Source organism: Dromiciops gliroides, chromosome 2, assembly GCF_019393635.1.
Source record: "Dromiciops gliroides isolate mDroGli1 chromosome 2, mDroGli1.pri, whole genome shotgun sequence".
In the NCBI taxonomy this organism is placed as follows: Eukaryota; Metazoa; Chordata; class Mammalia; order Microbiotheria; family Microbiotheriidae; genus Dromiciops; species Dromiciops gliroides.
The window spans coordinates 149,975,258-149,989,039 of NC_057862.1; the positions used below are offsets into that span (position 1 = coordinate 149,975,258).

At 41.6% G+C, this 13,782-nt stretch overlaps 1 protein-coding gene across 10 annotated transcripts in view; it reads right to left on the minus strand.

Moving 5' to 3' along the window:
* The window catches only part of MEGF11 (multiple EGF like domains 11), a 466,023-nt gene that overhangs the window by 383,845 nt on the left and 68,396 nt on the right, over positions 1–13,782 (minus strand). For 9 of the 10 annotated variants that reach the window (XR_006354901.1, XR_006354902.1, XM_043986259.1 and 6 more), the window contains one exon: positions 12,569–12,737. The gene's annotated coding sequence lies outside the window, so the exon portion shown is untranslated. Of the gene's footprint in view, positions 1–4,021; positions 4,081–12,568; positions 12,738–13,782 lie in introns of those variants that run through there. The other variant, XM_043986261.1, reaches the window with a different exon arrangement.

A 13,782-nucleotide genomic window follows, 5' to 3' on the forward strand; every position in this document is an offset into this window, starting at 1 on the left:
TAATGCCTCCCTATTGCCTGTGGGATAAAATAAAAACTCCTCTATTTGTCTTTTAAAATCCTTCTCAACTTGGCCATAACCTACCTATCCAGTCTGATTATATACTATTCTCCTTGCCATACTTTATGGTCCAGTTAAAGTGGCCTTCTTACTGCTCCTCCCACAGGGCACTCCATTTCCCCTCTAAGTGTCTTTTCATTGCAATCTCCCATGCCTAGAACACACTCCCTCCTCAGCTCTGCTTCATCAAACCCCTTATTTCCTTCAGGATTCCTCTCAAGCACCATCTTCTACATGAAACCTTTCCTCAACCCCTTCACCCCCAGATGCAGGTGCCCTCCCTCCTCAAACTACCTCATATTCATTCTGTTATTCATTCCATCTATACTTTTACAGGTACCTACTGTCTCCACCAACAGCTCTTTGAGAGCAAAGATTATTACATTTTTGTCTGTGTGTCCCTATCATCTAGCACAGAACAGGTGTTTAATAAATACTTATTGATAGCTTGATTGATTCATTTGGAATCAGGAGACATGCATTCAAATCCCACCTCTGATAATGATTAGTTGGACTTTATACATTCATGTGTAACTATACATATTCACCTCACCTTTCTAACATCTCAGTTTTCTCATCTGTAAGATGGATGGAATGCTATTTCCCATTCCCTGTCTCACAGGGCTGTTGTGGGGAAGGTGCTTTGTAAATATTAATGTATATTAGCATTCTTAGCAATTTTTCATATCTAGCCCAAGTCCTTAGAAGTCTTTCTTTTAAAGCAAGCTTTACATAGCTATAAATAAGCAACACATTTGCTTCCATGATTTTTTTTCCTCTTGCAATTTCAACAGTTTTGTTTAGATTCAATCATTTCCTCCCTGGGCTTGTACCTGAAATACTGGTAGTGCCACAAGAGTGGGAAGAAGCCTGGAGAAGGAGGATCTGGCTTTACACCAAAGTGACAACCAGGGCAGATACACTTGTCCATGCTGAGGACATGAAAGAGCAGACAATCAGCAGTGAAAACAAGCTGCATCTCCTGGTTAGCTTAAATCTTATCCATTATGACAAACCTGCCCATTGAGTCAGAGTTAAAGAAACAGAAGAGCAAGGGGGCGGAGGGGGGGGGGGGTCCTAGCCAGGAATGCACACAGGATCCTGACAAGCTACTGCCTATCCAGATTGTATGAGGCAAGGATCATTTAAATGAAATGGGAATGTTCAGTCTGGAGAAGACAAGAGGAAAACTGACTTCCAATATCTGAAGGGCTCTCGTGTGGAAGAAGGATAAGGCTTATTCTGTTTGGATTCAGAAAGCAGAGTTAGGAACAATAAGCAGAAGCTGGAGAGGAGGGAGATTTCAGTTCTCTGTAAAGAAAAATTCCCTCCACAATGAGAACTCTCCAAAACTGCAATGAATAGACAACCTCAGGAAGAGTGGCTCTCCTCATGCTGGAGGCCTTAAAAAGCTGGATGATCACTCCTCAGGGAGGATGTAGAAGGTGATCCCAAGCAGAAACAGAACAGGACAACTTCTACAAGGTATTCCACCTCTGTAATTCTGTGGGACCAGAAAAAGAGCCAAGAGGAGGACACACATGAAGAATGATGATTGAGGCAGCCATGAATCAGAGGTACCAAAGAGCAGAGCATGCAGGAGATTCAAGATGAGCAGCCAAGAATTGGGAGGTGCCCAGGAGGTGAAGGGAAAGAGCAAGGTGGGTGGTCAAAAGAACATTGAAATAGTAGGAAATCTTCAGAAACTAGGGGAACAGGACATTAGAGGCAGGAGGAAAAGGTACAAGTCAGCAATAACAAGGAAAAAAACCGTGAACACTGAGCAAATTTGCGGGACAAGGTATAGTCAGAAGACCTGCATTAGAGTCGCACTAACCAATCATGGGACTACAGGAAAGTCCCATGACCTCTCAGCCATAAAATAAGTGGGTTAGACTGCATGAACTCTGAGGTCTCTTCCAGATCTGAATATACAATTCTATTCTGGCTCACATCTAGATGCCTTTATTTCCCTCTTACCCTAAGAAGGGCTTCCTGGAGTGGAATACTTTGAGCTACATTTAATGTTCTTTGCATTTACTTGTGTAGACATTGTATTCTCTCAACCAGGCAGAGACTCAGTCTATTTTTTTTCTTTCTATCCCAAGCACCTCTCATAGTGACCTATATATAATGGGCATCTAATAAATATTTATTGAATCGAGTGGGCCTTAACTGGTTGCTTAAGTTGAATAGTAAAAATAGTTAACTGAGTATGAGTGTCAGAGCAGGGAATAAACAGTTCCCAGTCAAGGCAATACACTGACAACAGGGTCAAGCCACATAACTCTGGCCTTGACCCTAGACCTCACTCTCAAGGTACACTTGACTGGACCTTGACCATACTCAGGTAAATGTTTATTTAAGCCTGCCATGCTGATATTATTCATACTTCAAACAAAGACATTGAATGAGAGCAGGTAAAGGACTAAAACAGGGGTTGAAAGGAACTCTCCAGCCTGAAGGGGGAACAGAGAGAGATAAAGAGCTCATTTTTCACCTCTAGAAACATCCCTGATCTAATGGCAAGCCTGAATACCCTCATCAGCTGCTCGATCTGTCTGTCCCTCTCACCCAAAGGCAGTGTACTGAAAAGAGCAAAGGAGTTAAAAGAACTCTCCCCTTCAACTCCTGGGCATCTCCTGGGCTCAAGTCCAAGCTTTGCCACTTACTAAGCTTCATGACATTGGTCCAGTCACTTCCTCTGTTTTGACCCTCAATTTCCTATTAAAAAATGCGGGGGCAAAAATATTGATAGCATCATTTTTTTTGTTGTTGTCGTAGCAATGAATTGGAAACAAAATAGATGCTCATCAATTAGGGGATGTATAAACAAGATATGGTATATAAATGTACTGGAATATTACTATGCTGTAAGAAATTATGAGTATAACAATAAAAGCTAGCACTTATAAGCACATTAAGATTTGCAAAGCATTTTATTCAAATTATCTTATTTGATCCTTACAACAACCCTAGAAAGTAAGTGCTATTATTATCCCATTTTAACAGATGAGAAAACAAAGCCTGAGAAAAGCTAAAGAGTCAAATGTTAAGTGTCCGAGTCAGGATTTGAATTCAGGTCTTTACTCTACATTCAGTAAATTATTCATTGTGTCAATTACCTGCCCCTGTCTCTCTATTCCTCTGATTCTCAGTATCAGGAATACATAGAAACATGGGAAGACTTAAATGAACTGATGCAAAGTGAAGTATGAAGAACCAAGAAACAATATATACACTATGACAACACATCATGACAATGATATAAATGGAAAGAACAATAATAAGGAAACATAAAATTACAATAATCAAGTTTGACCCCAAAGAAGAGAGGTAAGAAAGCAACTGCTCTTCTTGTAGAGATGGGGGCCTATGGGTGTGAAACTCTGCATGTAACATCAAGCTTTTTAAAAAATGTTGGCTAGTTTTTCTGACCTGTTGCTTTTACTTTTTTATTCTTTATTATAAGGAATAGCTCCCTAGAAGAGGAAGGGAAAGGGATATATTGGGAAATTTAGGTAACGTTTTTTGTTATTGTTGATGATGATAAAGAGCAATAATTTTTAAATGGGGGGGAGGGGAGGGTGGATCACTCAACTTCTAAATTCCCTTCCAGCTCAGTATTCTATTCTAATTCTTCCTCCTCTACCTACAAAAGTATAAGGTTTATTTCACTCCCTTATTTCACTGCTTATTTCACTCCTGTTTTCCCTTTAGAAAAGATCTGAGTCCAGACTCTGTCTTCTGAGAGTAAGAAATTCTGATTAACAGATAATCAAATCTGAAATGTCATAGCCAAGGATAAAGGGGGTTTACCCACTTGCTGACTGTGAGTAAAGGAACCCTACCCTCACCCTAAATCTCTGAGCCTGTCCTTTAGGCAACTACACACCCCCTTCTCTTTTTCCCAGAAGGAATCAAGATATCTTGTTTCACCAAGCCAGCATCAAAATCTCACCTAAATGACAAGTTTCCTGATCTTCCTCTTCACCAAAAGGCCTGGAATCCTTTTTTTCCCCATACAAGGCAACCTGTTCTCTTCCTTCTACTGGGAGCCAGCCTCACAGTCGGTTTTAAATAGTCACAGATAACCCACAGCATGGATAATCCGCATTTAGACAATCTGGGGTTGGCCGTATATATGATTTTGTTTTTTTGTCCTTTCCCAAGGGGGCTGAGGAGCCATGGAGAGCTGCCTTTTAGATGGTTCCAAGTCAGCTGACTTTGCCTCCTGCCTCTGCTTTACAATCTCTGATTATTCTGAGCCAGGCTGGCCCACTGCCATTTGGAGTAAATTGGTTATCAAAAAAAGGGGGTAGGGGTGGGGGTGGGGAAGGAGTAAAAAGGAAGAAAATAAAAGAGGGAAGCTAAATTGCACAAATGCAAGTTAGAATTATTTGAAAAGCGGACACTTTAAAAAAAAATTGCTTCATTGTGGAGGGGATAAAGCTTAAATCCAGGGGCAAAGCAGTAAGAATCAAGGAGATGGTCAAGATTATCAAAGGTTGGAAACAGAAGAGTCCATCGGAGGCCCTGGAAAAGAAAGCAAAGGACCCAGAGAAATGAAAAGGACAAAGGGGCTGGAAGAAAGGCCAATTAGTTAACAAGTACTTAAGTGCCTACTGGGCTGGGCCCTGTCCTGGGTGCTGGGGGTACAAAGACAAAATGAAACTATCTCTGCTTTCTAGGAGCTTATATTCTAACTAAGTTGAAAGAAACCAGGAGCTGGGCATAGTGGCACAGACCTGCTGTCCCTGCTTCTGGGGTGACTGAGGCTGATTAATCCCTTTAGTTCTGGAGTTATAAGCTAGCTGAAGGAGGGATGGAGTGGGGACGGAGTGGGGATGGAGGAGGGAGGGAGAGAAAGATGGAGAGGGGAAGGGAAGGAGGGAAGGAAGAATCAAATGCCTACTATGTGACAGACACTGTGTTAAGAGCTTTACAAGTATTATGTAAGGATGTCAGGAGTGCTAAAAGTCAGAAATAGCTGACAGGTGAAGAATGCTAAGGACAGCAAAAAGAGTCTGTGGTGTTTTCTAACTGTATTGGAGAAAGAGAAGATCAAAGAAAAGATAGGACAACTGCTGGGCGTGGGATGATAACTGATGACTATGGAGGGAAGATAGAACTGCTCAAATCTCATTTTCTTCTGCTTTCTCTGCTACAGAAAATGATCTTTGGACTGAAAAAAACAACAAAAAATTGCTAATAGGGAGGTGATAACCAAGATAAGTAGGGAAGGGTAGCAAAAGAGCACTTAGCTGCCCTTGGTGAGTTCATGTCACTGAACCTAAATGAACTATAGATCAAGGTACTGGAAGCATTGAGAGATGTGTTTGCTAAGAAACAGTCTATGAGCTTTGAAAGGTCTTGGAGAAAATTAGAAAAGGGGGTGGGGAAAGGAGGGAAAGCCTCAGGATTGGAAAAAAGTAAATGCTTGACCTGGTTTAAAACAAAAAGTTAAGAGAATAGAATATACAAGCTGATTAGTGAATTTGAATTTGACTTCTAGAAAAACTCTAGAGTATGTATGAAAGGAAACATTAGTGAATATCTAGAAGCAGCAGTAATCACAAAGGACCTGAATGGATTCATGGAAAAACAGTTATATCCAACTACATTTGTTTTTATAACTGACTGATAGGTTGGGGAAATACCATAAATATGGTTTTCCTAGATTTTGGAAGTTTTCTTGATAACTTTTTTTTTAGTTCATTCAATTCCAGACATAACCCACTCCTCCAAGTCCTCCCTTCAAAGAAAGAAAAACAGTTAAACCAAACAGACCCAAAGAAGGCATCTAGCAGCTAAGGAAGTAGTCCATACAAATCAACACTCCCTCCCAAAACACCTGTCTACCAAAAGGAAAGTGTTTCCTCATTCTTTCTTTAGGGACAAAATGTCATTACAATTACTCTTTTCTTGCAGGGCAATGAGGGTTAAGTGACTTGCCCAGGGTCACACAGCTAGTAAGTGTCAAGTGTCTAAGGCCAAATTTGAACTTGGGTCCTCCTGAATCCAGGGCCAGTGCCTTATCCACTGTGCTGCCTAGCTGCCCCAATTACTCTTTTTTTTGTTTTGGTTTGTTTTGGTTTTGTTGTTGTTGTTGTTGTTTTGCGGGGCAATGGGGCTTAAGTGATTTGCCCAGGGTCACACAGCTAGTAAGTGTCAAGTGTCTGAGGCCGGATTTGAACTCAGGTACTCCTGAATCCAGGGCCGGTGCTTTATCCACTGCGCCACCTAGCTGCCCCGCCCCAATTACTCCTAATTCAACTTCATTTTACTAGGTTTGTGTGGGTTTTTTTATTTGCATTATTATATTGTAACAAGGTTACAAGGTTTTTGTACTATTCTGGGGGTTGGAGGGGGGGGGTAAGATGGGGGCAATAAGATGCAGGCAGTAGGACTGGTGAATTTAATGTCAATTTGGAAGGAAGTTTCCAAAATAGTGTCCTGGAGATCTTTACTTAGCCCTATACTGTTTAACATTATCAATGATGCCTTAGATGGAAGTGAGTCTGCCCATTTCCTAGATCTGCAGATGACAAAGTTGGCAGAGATAGGTAACATACTTGGTCAGGTATGGGTTGGACTAAATGATCTCAGAGATCCCTTCTAATTCTTAAATTTTATGAATCTCCTCACTCAAGACTTTTTTTTTTTTTGCCCTGAGATCTTTAAGAATAAGTGTGACCTTGGGGGCAGCTAGGTGACGCAGTAGATAAAGCACCGGCCCTGGATTCAGGAGTACCTGAGTTCAAATCCGGCCTCAGACACTTGACACTTACTAGCTGTGTGACCCTGGGCAAGTCACTTAACCCCCACTGCCCCACAAAGAAAAGAAAAAAAAGAATAAGTGTGACCTTAATCATCTTTCATTAGGCAGGATTCATCCCTTCTTGAAGTCAAGGGAATATGTGAGGTGGCCTTTCCCAGGAAAAAGTCATAGATTTAGAGATGGAAGGAACCTCAAAAATCAGTTTACAAATGAAGGAACTGAGGTTCAGAGTGTTCATGTGATTTGCTCAGGGTCACACAGCTGGCAAGTGTCTGTGGCAGTATTTGAACCCAGGTCTTTCTAACCTTAATTCCCTGGATCTATCCACAATGCTGCTCTGTAGACCAACGAGAGGAGATGGAAAGAACACTGAACTAGAAATCAGATGACCTGGCTTCTGGTCTCATCTCTTCCACTTTTTTGTTGTTTGGGCCTAAGGCAAGCAACACAAACTATGCCCAGAGTAACTGGCACAAAAGATTCCCTCTTTGTATGGTGGTGAGTTGGGGATGGGAAGGGAAAAGCCACTGTCCCCTAAAGGGAGCTAGAGACCCTCATAAAAAGAGGGAGAAAGGGGAAAAGACAGCAGGGGCAGAGGCATGATAAAGAGTCCCACAGCCCCTTAAGAGATGAAGAGGTGGCTGACCTGCACACCTTCCTTGAATGGAGGTTCTGGGAAGAGCCATCCAATCAGAGGGAGTGGCTCCAGGGGCCTTCCTTAATGTAAATTCTGGGGCTGAAGTGAACTTCCAGGATGAAGGTTTCTGAGTCATGGCAGGAAAAACTTGACGAATACAGCCTGGTGAGTGCAGCTGTATTTTGCCTTTCGTACATACTTAGCACAGCACCTGGCACATAGTAGGCACTTAATACTTATCAACTGACTGGCATTTGATCCTCACAGCAACCTTGTAAGATAGGCTAACTCTTGTTATCTGCATTTTGTAGATGAGGAAATTGAGACCAAGACAGGTTAAGTGACTTGCCCAGGGTCACATAGCTAGTAAATTTCTGAGGCATGATTTGAACTCAAGTTTTCTCAATGCCTAGTCCAATATTGTATTCCCTACAGCATTTCAATTCAGTAAGCTTTTATGAAGTGCTTACTGTATTTCAAAGCACTGTGGTAAGATACAAAGACAAGAATGCAGTAGTTCTTGACCTGGAAGAGCTTCCACTCTACCAGGGGGATACAACAGTATACACTTAAGTAAATACAAAGAATACAGAAACTAATTTTTAAAAGGAAAGAATGGGAGCACAGAAAAGACCTCTCCTAGGAGCTGGCCCCCCAAGATGGACTTTGAAGGAAGCTAAAGGTAGAGAGGGAAGGCATTCTGGACACGGAGGACTATTTGGGCAAAGGCACAGCAGTGGAGAAACAGTGTCACATTTGGAGAATAGCTGGCAGGCCAAACTGATGAGGCTGAGGAGAGGGCATGAAGGGGACTAATGGGAAATAATACTGGAAAGAATTCCCAGCTGATGAAGGGTGCAGGATTTTGTCTTTTATCCCACAGGCAATAAGAAACCTCTGGTGCTTTTTTTGAGTAGGGAAGTGAAATGGTCAAATATAATGGCTTATCAACTTGACACCTATGTAGAAGATAAACTAGAAAGAAGAGAGCCCACAGACAAGGGGACCAAGGAGGAGGTGATTGGAATAGTGCAAGTGAGAGGTGATGAGACTCTGGAGGAGAGGAGAGGAGAGGCTACCTGAATAGGGAAAAGGGTGGGAGGCATGTTATGGAAGGAAGCACAACAAGATTTGGCAACTGATTGGATGTAGAGGCTGAGTGGAGGAGTCCAGTCAAGATGATTCCAAGGTTACACACCTGGATCATCAACCAAAATGGGAAAGGTTAGAGGAAGGATGGGTTGATGGGAAGTATGAGTTCTATTTCAGACATTTTGAGTTTGCAATAAATAGAGAATATGCAGCAGGCGATATGTGTGATGATACGAGATTTCAGGAGAAAGATTAAATCTGCACCGACAGGAGGAGTCATCTGCTGAAAAACGATCATTTAGTCTTAGGATCATTTAGCATCAGGGAGCTGAGGATATCACCTAGGGAATCATGTGGAGAAGGAAGAGAAGAGGGTTCTTCCAATATCAGGGACAACTTTCTGTGATTCTGTTTCCCTGTATCTATTTATAATATGAGTAAGGTATGTTCTACCCCACTCTCCAGCCACAAGGATGGAGGTAAGGAAAACAGCTAGAACAAGTCTTCTTCCTCACAGGAGACCTGAAGGGATGCCAGAAAGCCCACCTGATCATAAATGCCCCTGCCACAGTGCCTACAATCCCCACCAGAACCATGCCCAAAGACCTTCTAGAAACATGGACATTTTTACCCAATGCAATGTTGGGGAAAGGGAGCCATAACATATTACCTAGTTAACACTTATGTATACGTTAATTTATCTGTGCAACCCATTTCAGCAATACCTAGTGGGCAAGGAACTGGGCTGGGAGTTAAGAAACCAGCTTTCTAGTGCTGGTTCTCTTAAAAAGTCTTTTTTTCCCTCTCTGATCCACAATCATCTCATCTACAAAATGGAAATAATGCCTGCTTTACTTACCTCAAAGGGATACCTTGAGCCTCAAGTGAAATAAAGGATGGGACCATATTTTTTAAAGTATGAAATATTATTTTTAGTATGAAATATTATATATCTGGCCTAATATTGAAAGGCGTGGTATAGAGGATCGAGAACTAAACCTAGTAAACACAGAGTCCTGGGCTCAAATTCTCTCTAATATTTATTGGCTAGGTGACCCTGGGTCAGTCACTTAACTAGAAAGTGCTTCAGGCAACTTTTAAATTGATAAATCTGCATGTAAAGTATGTGCTGATCTGTACTGCACAAAGAACACTCCTAAGAATTCCCTACACCAATAAATTCACAGGTCTATGCATAAAAGAAAAAAAATACATACACACACACACATATACAGACTATCATTGAGCAGAGCATAAAGCCAGGGACTTGAGCAAACAGGGCATCAGTCAACAAGCATTTATTACTATATATATTTACTATAATTACAGCACACACTTACTATATATATCAGGCACTGCACTAAAGCACCGGGGATACAAAAGTCTTTATCCTTAAAAAGCTCACATTCAAATGGAGGAAAAAACATTCAAATAACTAGGTACATATAAGATATATAGATAGAGATATATAGATATACCCATATATACAGTATAAATGAAAGATAATTTCAAAGAAAGGGACACACAAGTTTTGATGGGGAATTAGAGGGAAGGAAAATTTGTCAGCAGGATCCCAGATGCCTTGGGAACCCTGGGGCTTCCCTCTTGGCCCACCTAGGTGCACAAGACTCTGAACAGCCTCCCTCAGGGAGGGAGCCTACCCCCCTCCCCCCAGAAGGGCAAGAGGCTCCCTTTTAAGAAACCAATTTTCCATTTCGCTGAGTAAGCACAATTCTGACTTCTTTCCTTGTGCAGGAGCAGGAGAGCATGTCACTACAAAGAGCCGAGAGCCCCTCTGCTGGTGCATTTAAAAAAAAAAAAAGAACAAACTCGTCCATGATGCTATTCTATTCAGTCAAAGCATGACCCGAGCCAGGGCCCATTAATAATTATCTGTCCTAAAAAGACATCCGTACATTTGTTTGTTTTTTGTTCTCTGCTTCCTGATCCACTGAAAGACCCAAAAGCTAGATAGTGTTGCTTGTGGAAGAGATTAAATGACACACATAACTTGCTTCACCCCCACAAGGGCTGGCTTTGAAAATGTACCTCTTTCTTCTTTCATGCTGTGATGAAAGGACACAGGGAGAGTCAGTCAGTCAACATCGCTAATTGAGTGCTCACAAACTCCCCAGGGAGAACCCTGTCCGAGTGGTAGTAATGCAGTCTCTTCCCTTGGGCTGCATCTAATGTGATGGGAGAGGCACAGCCTTGGGAGGTCTAGTTCTGATGAGAAGCTGAGACCCACAAACTTAAGGAAGACATCAAGAATGCCACGTTGACAAAAAGCCAAACGCATAAATTATCAGTGAGCAAAGTGAGTCGTGGATCAGTGAGGGCATCTCAGTGAACTGAAGTTACTTTTGTACTGAAGGGAAGTCTTGAGACAGGTTTGGAAAGATAGGATGGGCATTTTCTTTCCTTTTCTTTTTAAATTTTTAGTGAGGGGGCAGCTAGGTGGTACAGTGGTTAGAGCACCGGCCCTGGATTCAGGAGGACCTGAGTTCAAATTCGGCCTCAGACACTTAACACTTACTAGCTGTGTAACCCTGGGCAAGTCACTTAACCCCAATTGCCTCACCAAAAAAAAAAAATTTTAGTGAGGAAAGGCGGCTTGGAGAAGTAGACTGAGAGCCTTCCCACATCTAGCAGCTAAGAAGAAAGCATATCCAGGCCCTGTGGCTGATAAGGGAACCAAAGGATTGTTAATGGGAAAATATAGTTCCCTCCCCACCCCAAATCCATTGTCAGCATCAACCTCAAAGTATCAAAGACATTCCCAGGCATCCCAGATATTTCTTAAACCCAAATATTTTCTAACTGCCATGTTGTGGATTTAATATCTGTGAATAGATCTAAAGCCTCCTTGAGGCTCTTTTTTAGCCTATGCCATTCCCTCGAGTTAACACATTCCATCAATTTACTATCTCCTTTAAAAAAATAAAGGATTTCTTTCTATTTGTCCTAAATTTATCTCAGAAGCTTCAAGGGAGCCCCTGTAGTTCTAGTACTTTCAGATATGGTGAACAACCCTATTCAGCCAATTCACACCATTTATCATTTCAGAGACTTTGATCACACCCTCTCTTAGACTTCATTTTTCCAAACTGAAGAGGCCTCATTTTTAAAGTCTTTCATGGGGCAGCCCCTCAGTCATTTCAACTGCCCTGCTACGGCCCCCTCTACTGTTCCCCTTATGTTGTTATTAGAATGTTCCAAGTACAAACACACCAAGCCTGGCTCTAACAAGGGCAGAATGGCATTCTCTGCTCTCTTTCCATTCCCTTCCCTGATGATGTCTCATGAGCATTTTGTCCATCTTTCTGCTTCCCTGGCAATATATGAGGCCATGATCTGAGGCTATAATGAGCCTTTGTTCCCTTTCTAGGATCATAAGGAATAATTCAATGTCTTCCTTCCCATAGACATAGTTTAGATTACTTTTCCCTGAATGCTTTACATTTTCCTGGATCAAAGATGCTCTCCTACTTTTCTGCCCACTCACAACCTCATGAGCTCTCTTATTGCAGTTTATTCCTCTTGGTTTTGTTTTCCAATATTCTTGATGCTATCTGCAAACCTAGATATCTTACTACTCTCTCTTTCAGATCACTTAAAAAATAGTAAGCCTGGTCCAAGCAATAATCTCTGGTAGTAACCCCTTGTTTACAGTATTTCATATCCAAAAGTGCTCATTTATCCCTAATCTTTTTTTCTCACACTTAAAAATACTGCCCAATCACATGAAATCTCAATTTTTTAAAAAAACCAACCTTCAAGATATAGCCTTCTTCATTCATTTACTCAGCAAACATCAGTTGTCTACTATGTGCCAAACACACTAACACTCTTTATCAAACATGTTTTTAAAGTCTGAATTATATACATTGGTTATAACATGCCTATGTGTTTTAACAGATCAGGCACAATTTCCCTTTATTAAAATGGTATTGTCATTTCCCAGTATGCTCAATTTGCTTAATCTTAAGTGATCTTACCTTTTGATTACAGATTCTGAACACTTTTTTTAGTCTGTTGTTCTCAAGGCCCCCAGTGGAATGCTGGTGAAGAGTCAGGATTCGAATTCAGAGTTCTGCACAGCTGTATTCTTCAAAAGTGTGAAGGACTCTCATGTGGCAGACCATTCTTCTTCACCACCAAAAAAGCCTAAACAAGAAGTAATGAGCTGAAAGTGTAGCATGAGGGAGTGAGGGTGGATAAAAAGTCCCTTCCAGATCTAAAATTCTATAAGGTCCCATATATCAATGACTATGTGTCATGTCTTAGAAGGAAGTTATAAGATTTGAAGTGGGTGATTTAGATTGAAAGTAAATCAAACCTTTATTTAAGGTCTTTAAAAAGCTATAGACTTAGGGCAGCTAGGTGGCGCAGTAGATAAAGCACCGGCCCTGGATTCAGGGATACCTGAGTTCAAATCTGACTTCAGACACTTAATACTTACTAGCTGCTTGACCCTGGGCAAGTCACTTAACCCCAATTGCCTCACCAAAAAAATAAAAATAAAAAAATTAATTAAAAAAAAAAAAGCTATAGACTTGGGAGAACAGTCTCCTCAGAGCTCTCCCCCAAATCCCTTCAAATAATGCCACAAGTCAATTCCTCCTGGAGCAGCAGAACCCACAAAAGGACAGAGTGAAATAATTTTCCAGCCAAAGATGGCTCGGAAGTTTGGCAGGAAAGGTCTGTAGTACTGGGGTGAGAGTGGAGTACAGATCTGGGCCACACCACACAGACCCAGACACAGCCCCGGAGAATCAGGCCTCCAGAACCTTGGAATCAACCGAGGCAGTGGTTACTTCTGGAACTCAGCTCACAGACTGGTGATGGAGTGGAGTGGTTGGTCAGGGGGAGATTGAGGTAGAACTCTGTTGTGTTGCCTAGTTTAAAGAGCAAGCAGGCCTGTGGCTACTTACAGACCAGAGCAAAGGCCAGGGGAGTGTAGAACATGCCTCTCCTTAAATTGAACCATCTGGGACTCCCTGAAGCTTGGAACAGTGTGCCCTGGAAGCAGTTCCTCATTTTAAGGAGTTAAAAGTCAAGAAATAGGCTAGAAAAATGAACAGACAGAAAAAAAATGCAGACACTAGAAAGTTTCTTTGGTGACAGGGAAGATAAAAATCAGCCCTCAGAAGAAAATAACAAAGTCAAAGCTCCTACATCCAAAGCTTCCAAGAAAAATATGAATTGGTTT